The sequence below is a fragment of the Hypanus sabinus genome, chromosome 7 (genome assembly GCF_030144855.1).
Source record: "Hypanus sabinus isolate sHypSab1 chromosome 7, sHypSab1.hap1, whole genome shotgun sequence".
Classification (NCBI taxonomy): Eukaryota; Metazoa; Chordata; class Chondrichthyes; order Myliobatiformes; family Dasyatidae; genus Hypanus; species Hypanus sabinus.
The window spans coordinates 112,467,932-112,491,806 of NC_082712.1; the positions used below are offsets into that span (position 1 = coordinate 112,467,932).

At 44.3% G+C, this 23,875-nt stretch overlaps 1 protein-coding gene across 1 annotated transcript in view; it reads left to right on the forward strand.

The window, feature by feature from the left end:
• The first annotated feature begins 394 nt into the window (after positions 1 to 394).
• LOC132396384 (tetraspanin-18-like) overlaps positions 395 to 23,875 on the forward strand; it is a 397,159-nt gene continuing 373,678 nt past the window's right edge. The window contains exon 1 of the mRNA XM_059973909.1: positions 395 to 764. The gene's annotated coding sequence lies outside the window, so the exon portion shown is untranslated. The remainder of the gene's footprint in view (positions 765 to 23,875) is intronic.

Consider the following 23,875-nt stretch of genomic DNA (forward strand, 5'->3'; position numbering starts at 1 on the left):
ACATTGATGACTCCTATTAATGACCTTTCACTAGAATTATTACAAATAACATGTGTTGGTAATATTTTATTATACTGCTTGACTTGGCAGCCAAAACATGGGGCACGTTTGTGCCACTGAAACATTTTGCATCACAAACTCAGCTCAGCCTGGATACCATCCTAAATTTTAAACTCCCATGACTGCATTAAACCCTCAGGATATTTAAAAGTAGACAGTTGGCCTGTTCATTGGCTGGAATCTATAAAGGCGCGGTGACTGGGCCAGCAGTGCAAGACCACAGGAAGTCTGTAATTAAATGATCTTGTCTCTGTCACCCGCACACAAACTGTGATTGTTCTGACAGCCGTATGGTTTTGGAAATGTGTGCTGTTTTTATGAGTCTGGAGGCTTCCTTCCACTCCTTAATGTTTGTCTGAGCTCTCGTCCACTCTTTCTCTCAGGCAGTCATGTGAGATTAGTTAGAAATCTTGACATACAGCTTCCTGCCAGGAGGTAGGGCTACTGTTCAAGCTGCTGGACTCAGAGTATGTATGTGAATGAGCTGAGCTGTCAGTGCACAGAACGGCTGAATCCTGTGTGACTGCAAGTAAGGGACACAGACTTTCACACCAGGGCTAACAATACACTGTTGCTTCTGCCTGAGCACTGTGCACTGGGAGCTGCTGACCAATCTGCACTGTAACTGGTTAAAAAGCCTGAAGCTGGCAGCAAGAATTGAGACTTCACCGTGACTCCCAAGTGCAGGAGTAATTCTGACGTTGGTAAGTGCAAATGACAACAAGATCGTGGCTTCATTTCTTGTAGTTTTAATTTTCACACTGATGTAGCTCAGTGTGTGTGTGAATTGTTTGGTAGTTCTGCTTACAGAGGCGTGTTCTCCTGCAGTACTTGTAGACGTAAAGATTTGTGCTTAATTTTCTTGAAAAATTAATCCGGCAGAAGAAATTATTTGATAAATACAATCTGAGACTTAAATGCAGACCCTTTGGATGTGGTGTAGCTCCACAACGTCTAAACGAAGCCTTTATATTTGCAGAATTAGGGAGATCATACTTGCAGATTTAGTGAACCCTCTTTAAGTTCTATTTGAACCACATTGTAAACATGCTGGGCTGTTGACAGCTTTGTACAGGAGGGAAACGTTATCAGCCTGTTGAGTGAGACAGATTACAAAATCATTTGTACATTATGAGCACTGCTTGGTTTGAAGAGGTGACAAAAACTGTTCCGAATACAGATGCTTTGTCTGTAAGAGGAGTACAAACCAAAGTATTGCACCCAAGGTGTAAGGAGGGAAAAGCTGAGAAGCTTTACCTTACTGTGGCTCAGTCAAGACAGTTGGAGCCTCAATTGTTTAGTTCGATCTCCTAGTAGCTTTGTGTCTAGTTCTGGTACTGATGGGGCTTATCAGGGCTCACCATAACTAGGAGGATGTTAGCAGCTACGTACTAGAAATTCATTCTTAATTGTTGAATTCAAGGTAATTGCATTGCATTAACAAAATTCACTTTCGTAGGTCCTGTTTCAGTAAAGCAGGACGGCCCACAACTGCTACCAAGCTTGTGTGTTTTGTGTGAGCCACTCGCTCAAATTTCTGCCCAGGTTTGCATACTGCTAGGACTCTAGCAGACTGATTTCAGTTCTGATTTACACATTGCTATTACCGCTTGCTGCTGAAACTGTACTGGGAAAGCTGGAACTGTGATGCACAAGGAACCTGCCTAGGACAAGCCCAGCACAGGTCACTGCTGGAACTTGTGTGGTTTCCTGAATGACATGAGCGCAAGGTTTATTCCAGTGTCAATTACACTGGTTAGTGTTTCAGGGTTCACTTATGGGTTGTGGTTTCAGGAACTAGTATCACCATCTGAAAGTTGGTGGTTCAGAATGAACTTTTAACTTCACCACATAAGGGGAAGGCTTCTTGTCCTCAACTGCTCCTAGATGTCAATGTCCAGTTTTGGGAAGATTAACGTAATTCATAGTAACAGGCAAGGGAACAAACTCTGTTAATGTTTGGATGCTGTTCTTAATGTATTAATAGAAGGCATGAAGACGCCTTTTTCCTCAAGCAGGATCCAAGAATGGATATCCCGGATATCAGTGGAAGAATATAGCCAAGGAGGTCAGTGCTAGGTGTGAACTATCAAGAACCTGGAGGCAGTGCTAGAAACAAGTTTAATAATCTGACCCACATGGTCAAGCTCAGTGAACTTTTCAACAAATCCCGTGTCCTGCCAAGTTTCAATAGGTTCAATAGGTATATTTCACGTCAGGGAAATGTATACAATATACATCCTGAAATTGTTTTTCTTTGCAAACATCCACGAAAACTGAGGAGTGCCCCAAAGAATAACTGACAGTTAAATGTTAGAACCCTAAAGATCCCCCCAGCTCCCCCCTCCCACGCATAAGCAGCAACAAAGCAATGACCCCCCACCAGCAAAAAAGCATCAGCCCGCCCCCCCACCAAGCACTCAAGTGTGCAGCAAAGCATCAATAGAGATACAAACTTGCAGTACCCCAAAGACTACTCATTCACCCAGTACTTGACATACCACAGGCTCTCTCTCTCCCTAATTGGGGAAAAAGAGGTGGCCCATTTCACAGAGAGAGGGGAGACATAACAAAACAGCTCACTGATTTATGGTGTTAAAAGTCTGTGCATCACTTTTTCTGAGCTCTTTGCCTCTGGGCACATGGCCACCAGCAAGCCTACGGCTTCCCATTTTCCTCATTCTCCCGCGATGCATTGGTTAGTGGCGGCGACATCGCCCTTGAATCCGCGCGCCTCCAGAGGCATGAAAGTCCGTACTCGGAAGGCGCACTCGCCCTCCAGGCCGCATCCTTGGCATATCGAAAAGTGGCCGGTCATGAGGCCCTGAGAGCAGGTCCCACCCGCAGAGAGTGTAACTCTAGGTCAGGGACTTCAAAAGAACCTTGAAAAGGGAAAAAAGAGATATCAAAGGTAGAAATAAAGATGCAAGCAAGGATTCACCATTTATCGTCATCATCACTAAGCTCCACCCTCTTTGCATCGTCTATTACTATAAACAGAAAATACTGGAAATGTAACTCAATTCAGGCAGCATCTGTAGAGATGGACGAATGGAGTTAATATTTCCTGTTGTCGAATTCTCATCAGAAAAGCCTGATGAAAGGACGTAGACTTGAAACACTAACGCCGTGTCTCTCCACAGTTGCTGCCTGAACTGAAGAGTACTTCCAGAATTTTACCTGTTTTAGTTTTGATTTAAGCTTCTGTAGATTTTTCTTTTTGGTATTTGGCACTGTGTATAACAGTTAAAGTGTAGTGTTCGGCTGCAGTGGCAAGACATCGGTGAGACTGCATTTGGAATAACATTTACAGTTCTGGTCACCATCTTGAGGAACAATGTCTTTCTGCTGGAAAGAGTGCAGGGGAAATTACAAGGACAATGCTGAGACTCAGGGGAGAGCGGTTCAGCGGGCTTTATTTATTCAAGCATCGGGAAAGGACGGGTGATCTTATAGAGGAGTGTGAAATCATGACGGGGCTTAGATAGAATTGATATGCACTGTTATTTTCCCAAGGCTGGGAAATCAAGAACCTGAGGGCAACTTCTTCACCCAGAAGGTAATCAGATGCATTAAAAATGTGTGAAAGGTTTAGAGAGATAGTGACCAAACATGATCAATGGGACTGGTTTAGATGGTTGGCATGGACCAGATGGGCTGAAGGACATATTCCATACTCTGCTCAGACATCACTCACACACCAAATCTCTACGTTAACTACTAACAATTGTTATCAACTATCATTCCTGTTGTACACACTCAGAATCACATCTCACCCATGTACCAGTGCTTAAACCATCGCTCTTTCATCTCTCTGCTTGCTCGTGCTCCCAGCTCCAAGCCTCCTTATACTGCTCAAGCACTGCAGGCAGAACACAAAGGCACACCACCATGTTGTCCACTCTCCTGCAGGGGAAAGTGACATAAACATCAAATGGTACTGGTGATAGTCAGTGATGTGCCAAACCACGGGTGAACTTGCTCACTCCCTCAGGCCGTTGCAGATGATGGCCACCACTACCGTCGCTAATCCACCACACATCCCCTTGTCCCACTGTCACTGCTCATCTCAAAGAAGCAGGTAGCACGTCTCTTCTAATGGCATACTTCCATCAACATGACCGGATCTTTGTGGCCTTCTCCTTTCGAACACATAAGAACTCCGGTCGGTGTACATGGCACTATGACATTGTGTCCATTACGGGGAATTGGCTGAATGTCTCAAGTGCAGGAAAGCCTGCTAATCTTTGGGGGTTTGAATAGTTCAAAAAGGACAGGGAGGGAGGTAAAAAAGGTGGGGAAGTGCACTGCAAATCAGGGATCATATCACAGCGACAGAACATGAGGAAGTCGTGGGGGGATTGTCTACTGAGTCAGTGTGGGGGGAGTCAGAAACAGGAAGGGAGCAATCACTCTATTAGGAGTATTCTATAGACCTCCCCCCCCCCCCCAATAACAACAGAGACACTGAGGAACAGATCAAGAGGCAGATTTTGGAAAGGCGAAAAAATAGCAGGGTTGTTGTCATGGGTGATTCCAACTTCCTTAATATTGATCTTTAGTGCAAAAGGTTTGGGTAGATTGGAATTTGTTAAGTGTGGTGCAATATGCGGACAGGCTGACTAGAGAAGAGGCCATACTGGATCTGGTACTAGGTAATGAACCAGGTCAGGTGTCAAATCTCTCCGAGTGAGCATTTCAGAGACAGTGACCACGACTCCCTGACTTTTACCACAGCCTCAGACAGGGACAGGAGCAGACAATATGGGGAAGTATGTAACTGGGGGAGGGGAATTATTATGCTATTAGGCAGGAACTTGGGAGCATAAATTGGCAACAGATGTAGCCAGGGAAATGCACAATGGAAATGTGGAGATTGTTTAAGGATATCAGCATGGGGTTCGGGATAGGTTCATCCCATTGAGGCTGGGTGAAGGAACTATGGTTGCCAAGAGATGTGGAACATCTAGTCAAGAGGAAGAAAGAAGCTGTTTAATGTTTAGGAAGCAAGGATCAGACAGGGTATTTGAGAATTACAAGACAGGCAGGAAGGATGTGAAAAAATGGCTTTAGGAGAGCTAGAAAGAGGCATGAGAAGGTCGTGGTGAGTAGGATTAGGAGAAACCTCAAGGTGTTCTATATGTATGTGAAGAACAGGAGGATGACTACAATGAGGGGAGGGCCAATTGGGCATAGAAAAGGAAATGTGAGAGTGCAGTTGAAGGAGGTAGTTGAGGTCCCTTGTGAATACTTTGTAGATATTTAAAGTATAGTCTGACTAGAGATAGTCAGTGTGGCTTTGTGAGGGGCAGGTTATGCCTCAAGAGCCTGACTGAATTCTTTGAGAATGTGACAAAGCACATTGATGAACACAGACCAGTGAATGTGGTAACATGGAGTGTACATGGTGTACATGTGGCAGTACACCGTGTATACGCCAAAGGTTCCCCATTGGTAGAATCATTCAGAAAGTCAGAAGACATGGGATCCAGAGAAACCTGATTGTGTGGATTCTGAATTGGCTTGCCATAGAAGGCAGAGGGGGGTCGTAGATGAAGCATATTCTGCCTGGAGGTTGGTGACCAGCGGTTGACTTGTTCTGGGACCCCTGCTTTTTGTGATTTTATAAATGACTTGGATGAAGAAGTGGAAGGGTGGGTTAGTAAATTTGCACAAGACATAGAGGTTGGTGGAGTTGTGGACAGTGTAGAAGGTTGCCATAGGTTACAATGAGATATTGACCGGGTGCAGATCAGGGCTGAGAAGTGGCAGATGGACATTAACCCTGAGAAGTATGAAGCAATTCACTTTGGAAGGTTGAATTTGATGGCTGAATAGAGGGTCAATGGCACTGTTCCTTGCAGTACAGAGGAACAGAGGGATTTGGGGGTTTATGTCCACTGATCCCTCCGGGTTGCCTCACAAGTTAATAGGGTTGTTAAGAAGATGTATGGCGCATTGGCTTTCGTTAGTCGGCGGACTGAGTTCCGGAGTTGCAATGTAGTGTTGCTGCTCTGTAAAACTCTGGTTAGAGCACGCTTGGAATATTATGCTCAGTTCTGGTTGCCTCATTATAAGAAGGTTATGGAAGCTTTAGAGAGGGCGCAGAAGAGCTTTACCAGGACGCTGCCTGAATTAGAGAATATGTCTTATAAAAATAGGATGAGCGAGCTGGACTTTTTATCTTTGGAGCAAAGGAAGACGAGAGGTGACTTAATAGAGGTGTACAAGATGATGAGACATAAATCGATTGGCTCGGCAGAAACTCCTTACTTTACTAGGTCAGAAATGAGTAATACTGGGGAGGGGGGCATAACTTGAAGGGTCTCAGCCCAAACTGTCGACTGTTTATTCATTTTCATACATAAATAATTCTAAACCTGCTGAGTTCCTCCAGCTTTATGTGTGTGTGTTGCTCCGGACTTCTAGCATCCCATATTTATAATTTTAAGGTGATTGGTGGAAAGTATAGATAGGATGTCAGAGGTAAGTTCTTTACACAGAGAGTGGTGAGTTCATGGACTGCCCTGCCAGTTGTTGTGGTTGAGGCAGATGCATTAGGGGCATTGTAGAAAACTCTTAGGTAGGCACATGGACCATAGAAAATTGGAGGGCTATATATGGGAAGCAACACACACAAAATGCTGCTGGAACGCAGCAGGCCAGGCAGCATCTATAGGGAGAAGTGCAGTCGACATTTCGGGCCGAGACCCTTCCGGTTAGATTGTTCTTATATAGATTAAAAGGTTGGCACAACATTATGGGCCATAAACCAGCACTTTCTGTGCTATTCTATGTTCTATGTTCAGGCTGGACTTGCTGAAGGAGATATCAGAGAGCATGGGAGGGAGACAGTTCTAACCTCACACTTGGCACTGGAACTGGTCCATTCAGCTCCATGTTGACCCAAATGGCCTTTGCTTCCATTACAATGAGCATCTGAATGTGGCAGTGGAGACACAACCTCTGCTGGAGGAAGCTCAGAACATGGCTCAATATTTCAGGGTTCAAATAGCATCTAACAGAGCTGTGGTCTCTAGCAATCCGGGCTCTGTCCTGCTGCTCAGACAGTTAACAGTCCACTGTGTGGACTGACAATGATCCCTACCATTTACAAACATCTGTGCTCCCTCAGGATGTGACCATTTGTTTGAGCGTGAGTTCAAATTTATTGTCACGTGCACAAGTACAATGAAAAACTTGTTTGCCGCAGTGTCGTGGGCACATAGGTATGGACAACATGTGGAATATAAATTATACATAAAGATGGTGACTGTGATTGTCACAACTCTCCTCTTGTGTTTGCTGTGTTAGAACTGTCGTACCAGGGTGTGGAGCAACCTGTCTTGATACTTCCAACACTGCAGCTGCAGCAGTTTATGAGGCTGTTTGATGACATGCAGTAAAGATGCTGGCTCACCTACCTTCTTGTTGCATCCATGTGTTGGGGCCAGTGCAGGTCATTCACTCACGGATTTAAAGCTCTTTGCAGTCTCTCCCTCTGACCCTCCAAGGCAATGCTGGTGTTTGTAACAGCTCGTGCAGACTCCAGGGATGAGAAATGATCCAAGAGGCTCAGAGCTGTCTAAGGCTGTCCCCCACCTCTGCTGTAACAGTGAACAAGCCACAGGGAGATTGGAAGTTACTTCATACTGCTTGAAAGTCACATGTGAACAGGCTTGGGGACCGTTTCGTGTTTGTATCAATGGCTGCTATCCGTATTTACTGCTGAAAAATGTCCCGTGTCTTCAATACCCAGAATCACCAGCCGCAGACTCTTCCTTTGCAAGTCAGCAGCCTCTGCCAGCAGGTCACAGGAGCTATAATGTCACAGAATTACAGAGCACAGGTTCAGGCCATTTGGCCTATCACATCCATGCTAACCTTTCTGCCCATCTGCACGAATCCCATTTGCCATTGAGAATTGGGATCAGGTTTCATATCACTGACATACAGTATGTCATGAAGTTTGTTCTTCTGTGGCAGTATAGCGCAATACATAAAAATAACAGAAGTTACCATGAAAGTGTATAACAAATAAATATATTGTGCAAAAAGTGAGGCAGTGTTTGTAGATTCACAGACCATTCAGACAGCTGATGGCAGAGGGGGGAAGTGTTGAGTGTGGGTCACCAGGTGTCCCCAGTGGGAGAAGGGCATGTGCTGGATGGTGAAGGGAAACAACAGACCATGAAAAGTCTATGGAGGCAACAGGGGATTGGCACAATGAGATACCGGCCTTCTGTTGAGGGAGGGGAGGGGAGGGGAGGGGTTTAAACTTGAGTTGCAGCGGGATGGGCGCCAGCGTGCCAGAACAGATAGAGGAGTGGTTGTAGAGAAAGATGTAGATAAACATTCACACAAAGTCAGAAATCAAAAGGTTGAGCAAATTTGTTGGAAGACCACAGACTGTTGCCAGAAACATAAGGTTGTTCTAGTAGGTGATTTTAACTTTCCACATATTGGCTGGACACCTGCACTGTAAAAGGGCTGGTTGGGATAGTTTGTCAAATGTGTTCAGGGAAGTCTCCTTAATTAGTACATAGAAATCCCAACTAGAGAGAGGGTGATACTAGGTCTCATATCATATTAGATTCAAGGTAATTATGGAAAAGGATAGGTCTGGTCCTTGAGTTGAGATTCCAAATTGGAGAAAGACAGTCTTGATGGGATCAGAAAGGATCTGGGACAGGTTGTTTTCTGGCAAAGGTGTACATGGTAAGTGGGAGGCCTTCAGAAGCGAAACTTTGTGTGTACAAAATTTGTATGCTCCTGTCAGAATAAAAGGCAAGGATAACAGGCTGAGGGAACCTTAGTTTTCAGGAGATATTGAGGCCCTGAAGTAGGCAGTGCTTAGCAGGTAGGGACAAATGAGTATAGAAGGCTTTAGGTTGCTCTAGTCGACGAGGTGAAGGAGAATCCTAAGGGCTTCTATGGATATAGGGCTTCTGCGATGGCACTGGTGCCAAGCTGCTTGGGTCCTAGTGCCCTTCCCTTGGACAACATCGGTGGTGTGGAGAGGGGAAGGCTTGCAGCCTGGGCAACTGCCAGTCTCCCATACAACCCTGCCCAGGCCTGCGCCCTGGAAACCTTCCAAGGCGCAAATCCATGGTCTCACAAGACTCATGGATGCCTATCTACGGATATATTAAGAGCAAAGGAATAGCAAGGGACAAAATTGGCCCGCTAGAAGATCAGAATGGTAATCTGTGTGTGGATTTGAAAGAGATAGGGGAGATCTTAAATGGGTTTCTTGCATCATCTGTATTTACTTGGGAGAAGGATACAGAGTCTATTCAAGTGAATAGACTCTGTATCCTTCTCCCAAGTAAAGGCAAAGCAGCAGCGAGGCTATGGACCCTATACAGATTACAGAAGAGGAGGTATTGCTGACTTGAGGAAAATTAAGGTCAATAAATCCCCAGGGCCTGACAATTGTTCCCTCAGACCCTGTCAGAAACTAGTGAATGAACTGTAGGGCCCCTAACAGAGATATTTAAAATATCCTTAGCCATGGGTGAGGTGACAGGAGTTTGAGAATAGTCATTGTTTAAGAAAGGCTCTAAGAATAAGCCAGAAAGTTATAGGCTGGTGAGCCTAACATCAGTCTTGGGAAAGTTATTGAAAGGTATTCTAAGGGACTGGATATATAAGTATTTGGATAGATAGGGACTGATTAGAAATAGTCAACGTGGCTTTGTGCATGGTAGGTCATGTTTAACCAATCTTATACAGATTTTCAAGGAAGTTCCCAGGAAAGTTGATGAAGACAAGATAGTTGATGATGTCTACATAGACTTTAGCAAGGCACTTGACAAGGTCCCACATGGGAGGTTGGTCAAGAAGGTCCAGTCGCTTGGCATTCCAGTTGAGGTATTAAATTGGATTAGATATTGGTTTTGCAGGAGAAGCCGGAGAGTGCTAGTAGATGGTTGCCTCTCGGACTGGAGGCCTCTGACTGCAAGGATCAGTGCTGGGTCTGTTGTTCTTTGTCATCTATATCAATGATTTTGATGATAATGTGGTTAACTGGATCAGCAAATTTGTGGATGACACTAAGATTGGGGGTGTAGAGGAAGACTACCAGAGCTTGCAGCGAGATCTGGACCAACTAGAGAAATGTGCTGATATATGTCAGATGGAATTTAACATTGACAAGTGTGAAGTGAGGTTGGATGAGACTACAACTAGAGGTCATGGGTTAAAGATGAAAGGTGAAATGTTTATGGAACACAAGGGGGAACTTCTTCACTCAGAGATTGCTGAGAGTGTGGAACGAGCTGCCAGTGAAAGTGTTGGATGCAGATTAAATTTCAACTTGTAAGAGAAATTTTGATAGGTATGTGGATGGGAGGAGTATGAAGAGCTATAGTCTGGATGCAGGCTGAAGGGACTAAGAAGGTTAATAGTTCAGCAGGGACTGGATGGGCTGGAGGCCCTGTTTTGTGCTGTCGTGCTCTATGCTTCAATGCCATAGAGGGAGTTTCCCAGACACCAGGAGAGGAACAGGCACTTCAACCAGAGCTCTTCTTCTCTTGACCTTCTATGGCCTCCACTGGCAAAAGGCTTTGAAAGTGACCTCCCACTTCCAATCATTCTGGAGGCCCAGCGAGATTGCAGCTAGACTTCTGCACAGTTGTGAGAAACCACAACTCCAATATAATCCAACCAACTCACCAGCTCAACAGAATGTAACCAATTCAATTCCCTCCACTGCCATAAACCTGCAACTAATCAGTAACAATTCTATCAGAGATGTGAGTCACCTTTCATTTGTCTGGATTTGACTTCCCATGCGTTGGTTACATGAATGTGCTGCAACTTGCTAACAGCCTTCGTCAGGCTGAAGTTATATGTTAACAAATGCCTACCCGATGGTCAGTTTGAAGGACAGCACCGGGCAATATGTTATCTGAAACGGGAACACACAGCACTGGAAAAGTAGTGGAACAAAGTTGATTAGAGATTAACTTTGTTTGTCATGTGTACATAAAAGTGTACAGCACTTTTTGTGTTAATGACCAACACAAAGCGAGGATATGCTGGGGGCCAGTCTACAAGCATTGCTTCACTTCCGACAACTTAGTAACCCTAACCCATATGTCTTTGGAATGTGGGGGGGGGGGGGAAATCAGAGCACCCAGAGGAAACCCACACAGCCAAGGGGACAATGTTCAAACTCCTTACAGACAGAACTGAACCCTGTCACTGGCACTGGCTGCTGTTCCACTAACCTCTATGCTAGTGTGCCACCTCTATTGTAGCTCGGTGCACAGGGTCCTAGCAACAACTAGAAAGACGGTTAAAGACACAAGAGGCTGCAGATGCTGGAATCTGGAGCATATTACAAGCTGCTGGGGGAGCCAGAGTGTCAGGCAGCATCTTTACAGGCAAATGAGCAGTTGGCATTTTAAGTTGAAAGCCTTCATCTGGACTGTGACAAATTGCCACGCTGCCTGCTCTTTCCACTTCCTCTTAGCTCAAATATTACATTAGAGAGCAGTGATATCAGGGCCATCTTCTGTTTCACACCAGCCACCAGTCTTCCATTGGTTCAGTGAGCCAGAACACACTCTCCCGGCTGCTGGGGGGAAGCCACAACTTACTGGCAGTTTTCAAAGCAAGATGTGCAACTAAATACTTTAATAATAACACTTTTCTGTATGGTAAATGATCACCACACACAACGAAGAGATGAGTGAAGGTGAGGCTGAGTCGAGGTCGAAGAGAAGGTGGAGCAAGGTCGAGGCATTTTCGAGACAGGGCCCCGGGGAAAAGTTGCAGCGTAGGAGGGGCAGTTTCGAGCCCTGCCCACCTAAGCCAAGGGCAATGTTTGATCGATCTCTGTGCCAAGCTGACTTAGAAATGTCGGGTACGGGCCGAAACATGGCGGATGGGTCCAGGCCCAGAGCGCATCAAAACGACAGGGCCTGGGTCTTAGTGCGAGGGATGGCCCGAAGATTGGATGATTTAAATGCCGGGTCCAGATGGAATGAAAAGGCAGGGTGTCCGCACCAGAATTGAGGCCTGTTTGGCTCGCTGCTCCATGACATTTACGTGGCTCTTTGTGCACTGAGGCTCAGGCTGTCGGCCTGCACTGATATTCATGTCTACAACACTTTATGTGAAGAATTGAGGCTGAGGCTGTTGACCTGCTCTGGCTGCTCGGTCTTTGTGTCTGCAGGCTTCGCAACGTTGTGTGATGAACTGTGGGTTCTTTTGTGTTTCTTGTTTTGTCTTGACGAATCTTAAGGTTGTATAATGTATACGTACTTGGATAATAAATGTACTTTGAGCTTTGTAAGGGGCTAACAACCACTAGAATTTTGCACCCTTTGAATAGTCCTGCAATACTGTCACGGTTATGTCACCTTAAGTATTCTTGGACATCCCAAATTCACTCACCTTTTGAACTGGAATCCCTTTTTGCCATTAAACCAAGCCCACAAACAATAAAAATTGAGATTGAATGAAGAAAAACAAAGACTCGGAAAGCATTTTTTAAATGTATTGAGGGCAAAAGGGAATCTATCAAATAAAATGCTCTCAATTAATTTAATATTCTATTGCTAACAGTTGCTATCAATCAAAATTTTGCCTCCAAAATGACAGAACCAATTGGAGTCCTAAACATTAGACAGAATTTAACAACATAATTGGATATAATTGAAATTCCTGATTGGATGGGGCCTGGTCACATGCAAACATTAAACACACCCATTCTCTTCAGGGAGCTTCTACATCAGATACCTTCAGAAGCACAGACTAGATTTCAGTCCTGTTTTATGTGTAACTCTGACTGTTCTGTTATGATACCCCTCTTGTCTTTCAAACCATTTTTAAAATGCTAATTTTTGTCCGGGCTTTGGACATAAGCTGTGATGTCTGCTTCTAATAGGGTTGGTGTCACTTTGTCTTTGATAACGTTGTTTTGGGGCACCTAGCGGTTTATTACTATATTAAAAGCCTGACAGAAAATGTGGTTTTAAGACGAAACAATTAAGCGTCAGATCTCACACTAATCGGAGGAAAATCTCGCCATTCGTTTCTTGTGACCTGCAAGTTAACAGATTTATCAGCCCTCAACTGTGAGAGCTGAGCAAAGGAGACAGCTTTCAAAGGGCAGAATTTCCAATGAACAGACCTGTCTGTCACATTTGAAAGGCTTTTAATGGGTAAATTCCTGCAACAGGCAGTCCGTGAAAGACCGCGTATGTGTTGTGAAAGGTGGAGCAATGGCAGCTGCTGGAGAAAAGCCTGATAGGTTCTCGGCAGGGTCGGGAGCTGTCTCAGCACAGGGCTGCCGAAAACCCTCATTAGTCCAGGCCGGCTAAATTCAATAGAACAAACTCTGAGCTGATTGTGGACTCCAGGAAGGCAAAAATGAAAGAACACGTACTAATCCTCACAGAGGGATTAGAAATAGGGAGAGTGAACAGCTTCAAGTTTCTGGGTGTCAAGATCTCTAAGAATCTAACCTGGTCCCAATATATTGATGTAGTCATAAAGAAGGCAAGACAGCCGATTTGGCATGTTAACAAATACACTCAAAAACTTCTATAGTTGTACCGTGGAGAGCATTCTGACAGGCTGCATCACTGTCTGGTATGGAGGGGCTACTGCACAGGACCGAAAGAAGCTGCAGAAGGTTGTAAATCTAGTCAGCTCCATCTTGGACACTAGCATACAAAGTACCCAGGACATCTTCAGGGAGTGGTGTCTCAGAAAGGTAGTGTCTATTATTAAGGACCTCCAGCACCCAGGGCATGCCCTTTCCTTACTGTTACCATCAGGTAGGAGGTACAGAAGCCTGAAGGCACACACTCAGTGATTCAGGAACAGCTTCTTCCCCTCTGTCATCCGATTCCTAGATGGACTTTGAAGCTTTGGACACTACCTCACTTTTTTAATATATAGTATTTCTGTTTTTGCACAGTTTTTAAACAATCTATTCAGTATATGTAATTGATTTACTGTTTATTTATTATGTTCTATTTTACTTATTTTTTTCTCTCTGCTAGATTATGTATTGCATTGAACTGCTGCTGCTAAGTTAACAAATTTCAAGTCACATGCCGGTGATAATAAACCTGATTCTGATTCTGATTCAGAGTGTTTGAGGTATCCCATCATTTCCTGCAATGGCACATTTCTCAGGGACACTCAGTCCTGCGGACACAGGAATGCTGTGTCCAAATCGAAGCCTCAGCCACAAAACTCTGTGTGCACCCTCCACTCACAGAGAGTCTGCGTTAATCCGGAGGGACTCAGCAGGTCAGGCAGCATCTCCCTCCCCAGATGTTCTACTAATTAACAGTGTGCATCAATCTGTAGTTACTTGTAGTTGGTCCAAGAATTGTGACAATTCTCCACCTACAAAATCCATTACAGACTGCAACATTTCTACATCAACAGTGGTGCTGGACGTTCTGCACAGAACACCTCACGTCAGTCTTCAACCCATTGGAGGCATATGGCCACAGGGGCTGAGTCAGTGCTGGTAACTGTTATATGTGATTTATATAAGCGACTTGGATGTGAATGCACAAGACATGGTTGTTAAGTTTGTGAAAGATAATAAAATGAGCAATACAGTGAAGGTTATGAAAAATTACAGTGTGTAATCAACCCAATAAGTGGGCCAAGGGAAGGCAAATGGCTTTCAGTTAGGATAAGTGCCAGGTACTGCATTTTGGAAAGTCAAACCAGGAGAACATTACTCAGTGATCAGTCAGGCTTTAGGGAATGCTGTAGAACAGAGGCACCAGGAGTTAAAGTGAGCAGTTCACTGAAAGCAGCTTCATAGGCTGATGAAGATGCTATTTGGCACACTGGCCTTCATCACTGACTGCGGAGATGGGACATTATGTTGCAGATGTACGGGATGTTGGTGTCCCCTTATAGGAAATATGGGGTCAGACTGAAGTGTGCAGAGCAGATTTATGAGAGGCTGAATTACAGGGAGAAGTTGGACAGCTAGGTTTGTTCTCATTGGAGCAGAGGAAGTAAACTCTAAGTTAGACTGCATTTCAGACTCCTTGTCTTCCTTTGAGTTAGTTTAATGTTTTGAAGTTAGTAAACACAACACTGGTGACAAGATACTTTTAAAATAACTCCAAGGCAGCTACCTCAAGTGTAGTGAGACATTCAAACTGAAAAGAAGGCAGCAAGGAATGTTAAAAGCGAGCAGCACATTTTCTTCAGAAGGGAAGACACAATTGAGCTTCAAAAAAAGACTGTAAACGGATAAATTCTGGTTTCATAAAGAGGTAGTACCAGTTGATAATAATCATTTTTTAAAAAGCAGAAATGGCTGACTACTTCAGTAATGGGTTTAATGATACAGTGAGAAATTGATTAGTTTGTTGGAATCTTATAAGAAAGCATTCAAAAACTGTTCCTAACTAAAGAACAACTTACATTCAAAGGGGCAGTTGAAATCACTGTTTCAATAGAAACCGCTGAGACACAATTGAGAATTGTGGCATCTGAACAGAAACCTGCCTGTCCAAACAAGTTGTGTTACCACTGTGGCAGGAGCTCACACACACCAAACAAGAGCAGATTTAAAGGTAAATCTTGCAGAAAATGCAACAAAGTAGGACACATACTAAGAGCAAGTTGAGCAGACAGAAATAAATGGACTGCACCATGAGGAAAATATATAAAGTCAAGTTGCAGTTTCAAAAAGAGCATTAATCTGCATGCTGCTGATGAATAGTCTGATACTGATGAGAGTGAAACAGGACTGGGTACAGTTGAAATTTACAGTACAAGCAATATGATTTACACCAGAAGTAAACAGCAGATTAATTGAAATGGAATTGGACACTGGTTCTGCAGTTTCAGTCATTCCACAAAATGAGTTTGAATGTCATTTCACCAAACTGAAGCCTGCAGATATCAACCACAAACTTAAACAGGAGAGAAGATAACTCCTGTAAGAATAACCTTCATAACAGTGAAATACACCAACCAACAACTCACATTGAGCTTGTACATGGTAAAAACAGGAGGGGCAACATTGTGGGGATGTGATTGGCTGAAACAACTACAACTTGATTGGAGATCCATCCACCAATTGCATGCCACATCCCCTGCGATGCACCAACTGAAAGCAAATCCGGAATGGTACTGGATGATGCCACAACTGTCTCCATGCTGGTCACCATGAATCATTTCCCAACTGAGAATAAACATGTACTGGCTCCAACCCCTGTGTCTCTGGTTCGAAAGCATTTTAAACCAAGGAAGGACCATGCTGCTCGGAGGAATCACAGTGGTGATGAAAACAGTGGTCTGACTACCACCGTTTTTGCTGGCAACATATCTAAGAAAGTTTCTGATACGTTAATCAGACAATTACTTGTGAAATGTGGCTTGGTTTTAAGTTGGGAGAGAGTTCAGGAAACTTCAGGAAAGTTGCAAGCGTTCAGCTTGGGAGTTCAGCATTCATTTTGGGAATCTACTCTGCGTGTTTCAAGTGAGAGACAAAAAGCTGTTTGGAAAAGTGCGTTCAAAGACCAAAGCCCGGCTGGATGAACGGAAGACCAGAAAGAAAGGAGTCAACAAAGACACGAGCACAGAGGATTCATCAGATGAAGTCGTGGACGAGGAAACCGAAAGGAGATATCAGATCATAAAGAGAGCAATATAAGAAATAGTAGAAAACATAGAAACATAGAAAATAGGTGCAGGATTAGGCCATTCGGCCCTTCGAGCCTGCACCGCCATTCAGTATGATCATGGCTGATCAACCAACTCAGAACCCTGTACCTGCTTTCTCTCCATACCCCCTGATCCCTTTAGCCACAAGGGCCATATCTAACTGCCTCTTAAATATAGCCAATGAACCGGCCTCAACTGTTTCCTGTGGCAGAGAATTCCACAGATTCACCACTCTCTGTGTGAAGAAGTTTTTCCTCATCTCAGTCCTAAAAGGCTTCCCCTTTATCCTTAAACTGTGACCCCTTGTTCTGGACTTCCCCAACATCAGAAACAATCTTCCTGCATCTAGCCTGTCCAATCCCTTTAGAATTTTATACGTTTCAATAAGATCCCCCCCCCCCCAATCTTCTAAATTCCAGTGAGTCTAAACCTAGTCGATTCGGTCTCTCTTCATATGAAAGTCCTGCCATCCCAGGAATCAATCTGGTGAACCTTCTCTGTACTCCCTCTATGGCAAGAATGTCTTTCCTCAGATTAGGGGACCAAAACTGTACACAATATTCTAGGTGCGGTCTCACCAAGGCCTTGTACAACTGCAGTAGAACCTCCCTGCTCCTGTATTCAAATCCTTTTGCTATGAATGCCAACATACCATTTGCCTTTTTCACTGCCTGCTGTACCCGCATGCCCACCTTCAATGACTGGTGTACAATGACACCCAGGTCTCGTTGCACCTCCCCGTTTCCTAATCGGCCACCATTCAGATAATAATCTGTTTTCCTGTTCTTGCAACCAAAGTGGATAACCTCACATTTATCCACATTAAATTGCATCTGCCATGAATTTGCCCACTCACCTAACCTATCCAAGTCACCCTGCATCCTCTTAGTGTCTTCCTCACAGCTAACACCGCCGCCCAGCTTCGTGTCATCCACAAACTTGGAGATGCTGCATTTAATTCCCTCTTCTAAATCATTAATATATATTGTAAACAACTGGGGTCCCAGCACTGAGGCTTGCGGTACCCCACAAGTCACTGCCTGCCATTCTGAAAAGGTCCCGTTTACTCCCACTCTTTACTTCCTGTCTGCCAACCAATTCTCTATCCACATCAATACCATACCCCCAATACCATGTGCTTTAAGTTTGCACACTAATCTCCCGTGTGGGACCTTGTCAAAAGCCTTTTGAAATCTAAATATACCACACCTACTGGCTCTCCCCTATCCACTCTACTAGTTACATCTTCAAAAAATTCTATAAAATTCGTCAGACATGATTTTCCTTTCACAAATCCATGCTGACTTTGTCCAATGATTTCACCTCATTCCAAATGTGCTGTTATCACATCTTTGATAACCAACTCTAGCATTTTCCCCACCACCAATGTCAGACTAACTGGTCTATAATTCCCCGGTTTTTCTCTCCCTCCTTTTTTAAAAAGTGGGGTTACGTTAGCCACCCTCCAATCCTCAGGAACTAATCCAGAATCTAAGGAGTTTTGAAAAATTATCACTATAAGATAAGTAAGATAATTTATGTACGTATGACCTGGTAGTGTAATGACATATGCAATTAACATATTTTTGATATAACCTGTAATTAATTATTAGCAAACAAGAATTCTTAATCAAACAATATATACTCAAGATCACTCATATATAATTGAAGAATTAAATACACAAGTACAGACGGGTGAATACACGTTAGTTTTTTGTTCCCCTTCCCACAGAAAAATTCAGATACAAAATTCCCTAAAAGTGGCGTCACAGGCAGATAGGGTAGTAAAGAGATCTTTTGGTACATTGGCCATTATAAATCAAAGTATTGAGTATAAGAGTTGGAATGTTATGGTGAAATTGTATAAGGCATTGGTGAGGCCGAACTTGGAGTAATATGTGCTGTTTTGGTCACCAAATTACAGGAAGGATATTTGTACGGTTGAAAGAGTGTGCAGAGATGGTTTACAAGGATGTTGCCGGGACTTGAGAAACTGAGTTACAGAGAAAGGTTGAATAGGTTAGGACTTTATTCCCTCGAGCGTAGAAGAATGAGGGGAGATTTGATAGAGGTGTATAAAATTATGATGGGTATAGATAGAGTGAATGCAGGCAGGCTTTTTCCACTGAAGCTAGGGGAGAAAAAACCCAGAGGATATGGGTTAAGGGTTAAGGGGGAAAAGTTTAAAGGGAACATTGGGGGGAGTTTCTTCACACAGAGAGTGGTGGGAGTGTGGAATGAGCTGCCAGATGAAGTGGTAAATGTGGGCTCACTTTTAACATTTAAGAAAAACTTGGATAGGTATATGGATGAGAGGTGTATGGAGGATCTGGTACAGGTGCAGGTCAGTGGAGCTAGGCAGAAAAATGATTCAGCGCAGCCAAGAAGAGCCAAAAGGCCTGTTTCTGTGCTGTAATGTTCTATGGTTCAACGACTCAGATTTAAGGTGAGAGGAGAAGGATTTAAAAGGAACCTAAGGGGCATTTTCATTATTGAGGCTGGTGTGTATAGTATGAGCTGTAAGAGAAAATGGTTGTGACACATACAGGAACAACATTGGGATGTTTACACAAATAGGAACGATTTAATACAATATGGGTCAAATACATGAACTTAGTGGACACCATGGTCAGCACGGAGGAGTTGGGCTGACTCTATGACTGTATGACAGCTTGTACTGTACCTCTAGTTAGCCTCTCAAATGAAGAGTTCTGCACATCTACAGTAACAGTTATCTGCTGAGTAAACAGGTTTGCACTGATTGCAAGATGGCAAGAATCCAGGACTTTGCAGTTACATAAGGGACATTCCAAATTTCAGTGTCAAATACCAAATATGGATCAGGTTTGACCTGCAGTCGCTCATGGTCTAGTATGCTGAAGTGAAGCTTCCTCTTGTCAAGAAAGCTCCAGCAGTCCCCTGCACACACTGCCCAGGATAATGAACCAGAATCAGGTTTATTATCACTGCATATGACGTGAAATTTGTTAACTTAGCAGCAGCAGTTCAATGCAATACATAATCTAGCAGAGAAAAAGAAAAAAAATATAAAAATAATAATAATAAATATTTTTTTAAAAATAAAGAAGTAAATCAATTACGTGCAGTGAATAGTTTCAAAAACGTGCAAAAACATCGCTGAGTGTGTGCCTTCAGGCTTCTGTACCTCCTACCTGAAGGTAACAGTGAGAAAAGGGCAGCCCTGGGTGCTGGGCGTCCTTAATAATGGGCGCTGCCTTCCTGAGACACCGCTCCCTGAAGATGTCTTGGGCAGGATGGACATTTTGACAAACTCCTACCCTTGCAGAAGGATTGAGTTTTAGAGTCCTGGAGAGGTAGATCATGGAAACAGATTCTTCATCCTAACATTTCTTTGTCAACTCATTTACACAAATATGCTAACTGATTTAATTTCTCCATGGGTTTAACCACCACCTCTGCCTGATTCTATCACTCACCTGTAGACTGGTGGCAATTCACAGTAGCCAAATAACCCACAGTAGCCAGTTAGCACGTGGAGGGGCTGGGGAACAAGTAGCAGAGGGGAGAGACTGGAAGGGGAAAAGAACCTGTGGGAGTCAGACGGTGATCTGAGGTTTGAAAATGCGATTAGGGAGAGTAAGTGGGTAAGAACTGAGTCAATAATTAGAGGGTTTAGCTGATGATCATGGAAAGATGTCTAGGAAGTGGTGGGTTGGAGGAGAGTAGATGGGCTGAATGGTGGTGAAGCAGATAAAGGCTCCCTGTGAACGCTGAGGGGAAATGAGTTGGTAGAGGGTATGAATGGGATGCTGGTTGTGAGTTGTGTGACATTAGGAAGTTAAGGAAGCTATCTCAGTGGGCAAAGTGTGGTGTTTCTGACAACAGTGGTGACCCTGCTCAGACTGGGCTCCCGGTAGATTCTTCTGCAGATGGTGTCAGACGGGTGCCACACGTCATCTGACACCACTGAGTTTCGACAGTGGCCACTGTATGTGATGTACACAGAAGTACTGAGAACTACGTGTTCCACAGTCTTCCTTGATTCAAACATGGCCCACCTATTTGGGCACCTATGAGTTATTTGGCTATTTAGCCTTGTTGAATAAACAAGAATTATTGCACTGTCACTTTGAATAAAGAGCATCAACAATTGCATTCATTAAACTGGTTTTAAACTGGCAGTGCACAGAGATGCAACAGCTTCTCCAGCTTCCACTAATAGTGTTAGTTCCAATGCTTAGATAGTGTTTCAAAGCTTCTAGTCGGAGATGTCAGTCAAGCGAGGCTCTGCAAATACAGCACCACTGAACCCCTAGACAAATTATTTTTAATCCACTGGCAGCAGAGTTAATAACGATGCTGAGTAGACTGGGGGTTCTCCGGAGACCAGACCCCGCTGCAGCGAACTGGCCAAGGCGTCTCAGCTGAGGGAACGGCAGATACAGACAGTATGAGAGGAAACAAAAACAGAGCAAATGAGCCGGGGCATTATCCAGGCTGAGAGCTAACCAGACCATCCCAGCCGGCGGTTCCATCACTTTTCCTTGCCAACATCCGCTTGCTAGAAAATAAAATGTACTCACTGAGACTGAGAATGAATGCAGAGAGAGAGATGAGAAACTGCTGCATTCTGGTTTTCACTGAAACGTGGTTAAACAACAACTCGGTGTTTCCAACTGACAGGATGTCCGGGAATAGGAACTCCCTGTCATGGAAATCCAAAGGAATTGGACTCGATATTAACAAAGGTTGGTGCACAAACTCAACCGTATTTTGCAGTCATTGCTCTGTGCCAATTAAACACCTTACAGTTAAAAGCCAGCCACATTACTTGCTCAGGGAAGTTTACTGTTGTGCCCTGAGCACCAACGACAAGGGTGCACTGGGAGAGCTTTACAGTCTCGACAACACAAGCATTCCGACGGTTGCTTCATAATTGCAGGAAACTTTAATCAGGTTAATTTACACAACATTTAACCCAGATTCCACCAACACGTCACCATGGCCACTAGGGGAACAAACAGACTGGACCATGTTTATACAAACAGACGTGGTACATACAATGACATCCCACGGCCTCATCTTGGCCTTTCTGACCACAACTCCATACTGTTAATCCCAGCGTACTGACTGCTGCTGAAAAAGAAGAAACCAGTTCAGACAGTCATCACTGCATGGCCTAATGAGGCAGTCTCGATGCTTCAGGTCTGTTTTGAACCTCTTCATTCAGCCAGGGTTTCTGGTTGGGCATGAGATGACCATTCTGAAGTTGTCCAAACACTTATAAATGTAGCTGGTGACAGCTGATGCTTTTTCCTCAGAGTCTGTGTCTTCTCCATTTATGGCAGCTTTCTTAAGCATCTCCTGGCAGATGGAGAAGGCATAGAGCCTGAGGAATATGTCTCATTGTCAATGTAGGTGTGCGGATGACAACAGTACCTCAAGTACAGGTCATCTCATAGCCCAACCAGAAGCCCTGGCTGAATGCACTCCTTACTAAAAGCCTGGGGCACTGCCTTCAAGTCTGGAGACAGAATAGCTCTCAGAGCAGTCATGATGCCCTTATTTTGGGCATTAAGAAGGCAAAGACTGCCTATGCAGCAAAATCAGGAATACCTGGCATATGTGGCTGGGCATCAAGGTCATTACGGACTACACAAGGAAACCAGTGTTGACTGTAGCAGATACCTCTCTTCCCTGAAGCTCTAAACAACCTTGAGGCATGTAACACAATGCCAGTCACAAAAGCTACCCCCGTCCAGGCATGCAGCCACTGTCTGTAACAGCAGTAGACATGAGAAGGACTCTGCAGAGAGTCAGAGGCTGTTGGGCCAGACAACATCCCAGACTGAGTACTCAGGGAATGTGTCACTAACATCTTCATGGACATCTTCAACACTTCAATCAACCGGGCTGCTGTCTCTTTATGCTTCAAATCCATTGCCATCATCCCTGCACCAAGGAACTCAACACCTTCAGAACTAAGCAACAACTGTCCAGTGGCACCGACACCAATCATCATGAAGGGGTTTGAATGACTGGTAATAGTGCATGTCAAAAACTGCATTCCTGCCACACTGGACACCCATCAATATGCACACAGACAGAACCACTCTACAGTAGATCCATAGCATCTGTCGCGCACCTGACCCAAACAAGGACACTTATATTGGAATGCTGTTTCTGGATTTCATTTCGGCATTCAACGTTGTCCTTGGACCTTGGTGAACAAACTCCTATTCATTGATTTAAATACTGTGCCTAACCCGCAGACCCCCGAGAGTCAGGATGCACAACCACTCCTCCCTCCTCATCACCATCAACATGAGGGTTGTGTGCAGAGTTCATGCTGCACATTCTGTTCACACGTGACTGCACGGCTAAACACCCAAGTAATCACGTTGTCAAGTTCACTGATGACGTGACAGTGGTGGGGCTCATCACCAACAACGATGAGGTGTCCTACACCGAGGAGGTGGAAGAGCTCGAGGCCCTGTTCCAAGCAAATAACCTCTTCCTCCATGCCAACAAGACAAAGGAGACTTTTCGAGAACTCACACCCCTCTTTACATCAGTGACACAGCTTCAGACTCCAAGGAGTGCACATCTCATTCAACTGCTCATGGTCACAGGACACATAATCAAGGAAGATCACCAATGCCTCTACTTTCTGAGGATTGAAGAGAGCTGGGCTGTGCACATCTATACTGCCTCTACATCTACGCAGTAGGGAACATCCTAACCTGCTGCATCACTGCATGGTACGGAAACTGCACATCAGCAGGCTCTAAAACTGCCCAACACATCATCAACAAACATACAGAAAGGTGTTGGAAAAAGGCCAACTATATTCATTTGTTCATTTCGAGATACAAGGCAGAACAGGCCCTTCCAGCCCAATGAGCCACACCAGCCAGCAATCCATCGATTTAACCCTAGCCTAATCACAGGCAATTTTCAATGACCAACTAACCTACTAACTGGTACATCTTTGGACTGTGGGAGGAAACCAGAGCACCTGGAGGTAACCCGTTTGCTCATGGGAGAAGCTCCTTATAGGCAGTGTGGAACGGAACTCCTAGCTCCAGAGTGCTGTGGGCTGTAATAGCATAATGCTAACCACTTCCCTATCCTGGTGCCCACTATATGGAGCATCCCACCCACC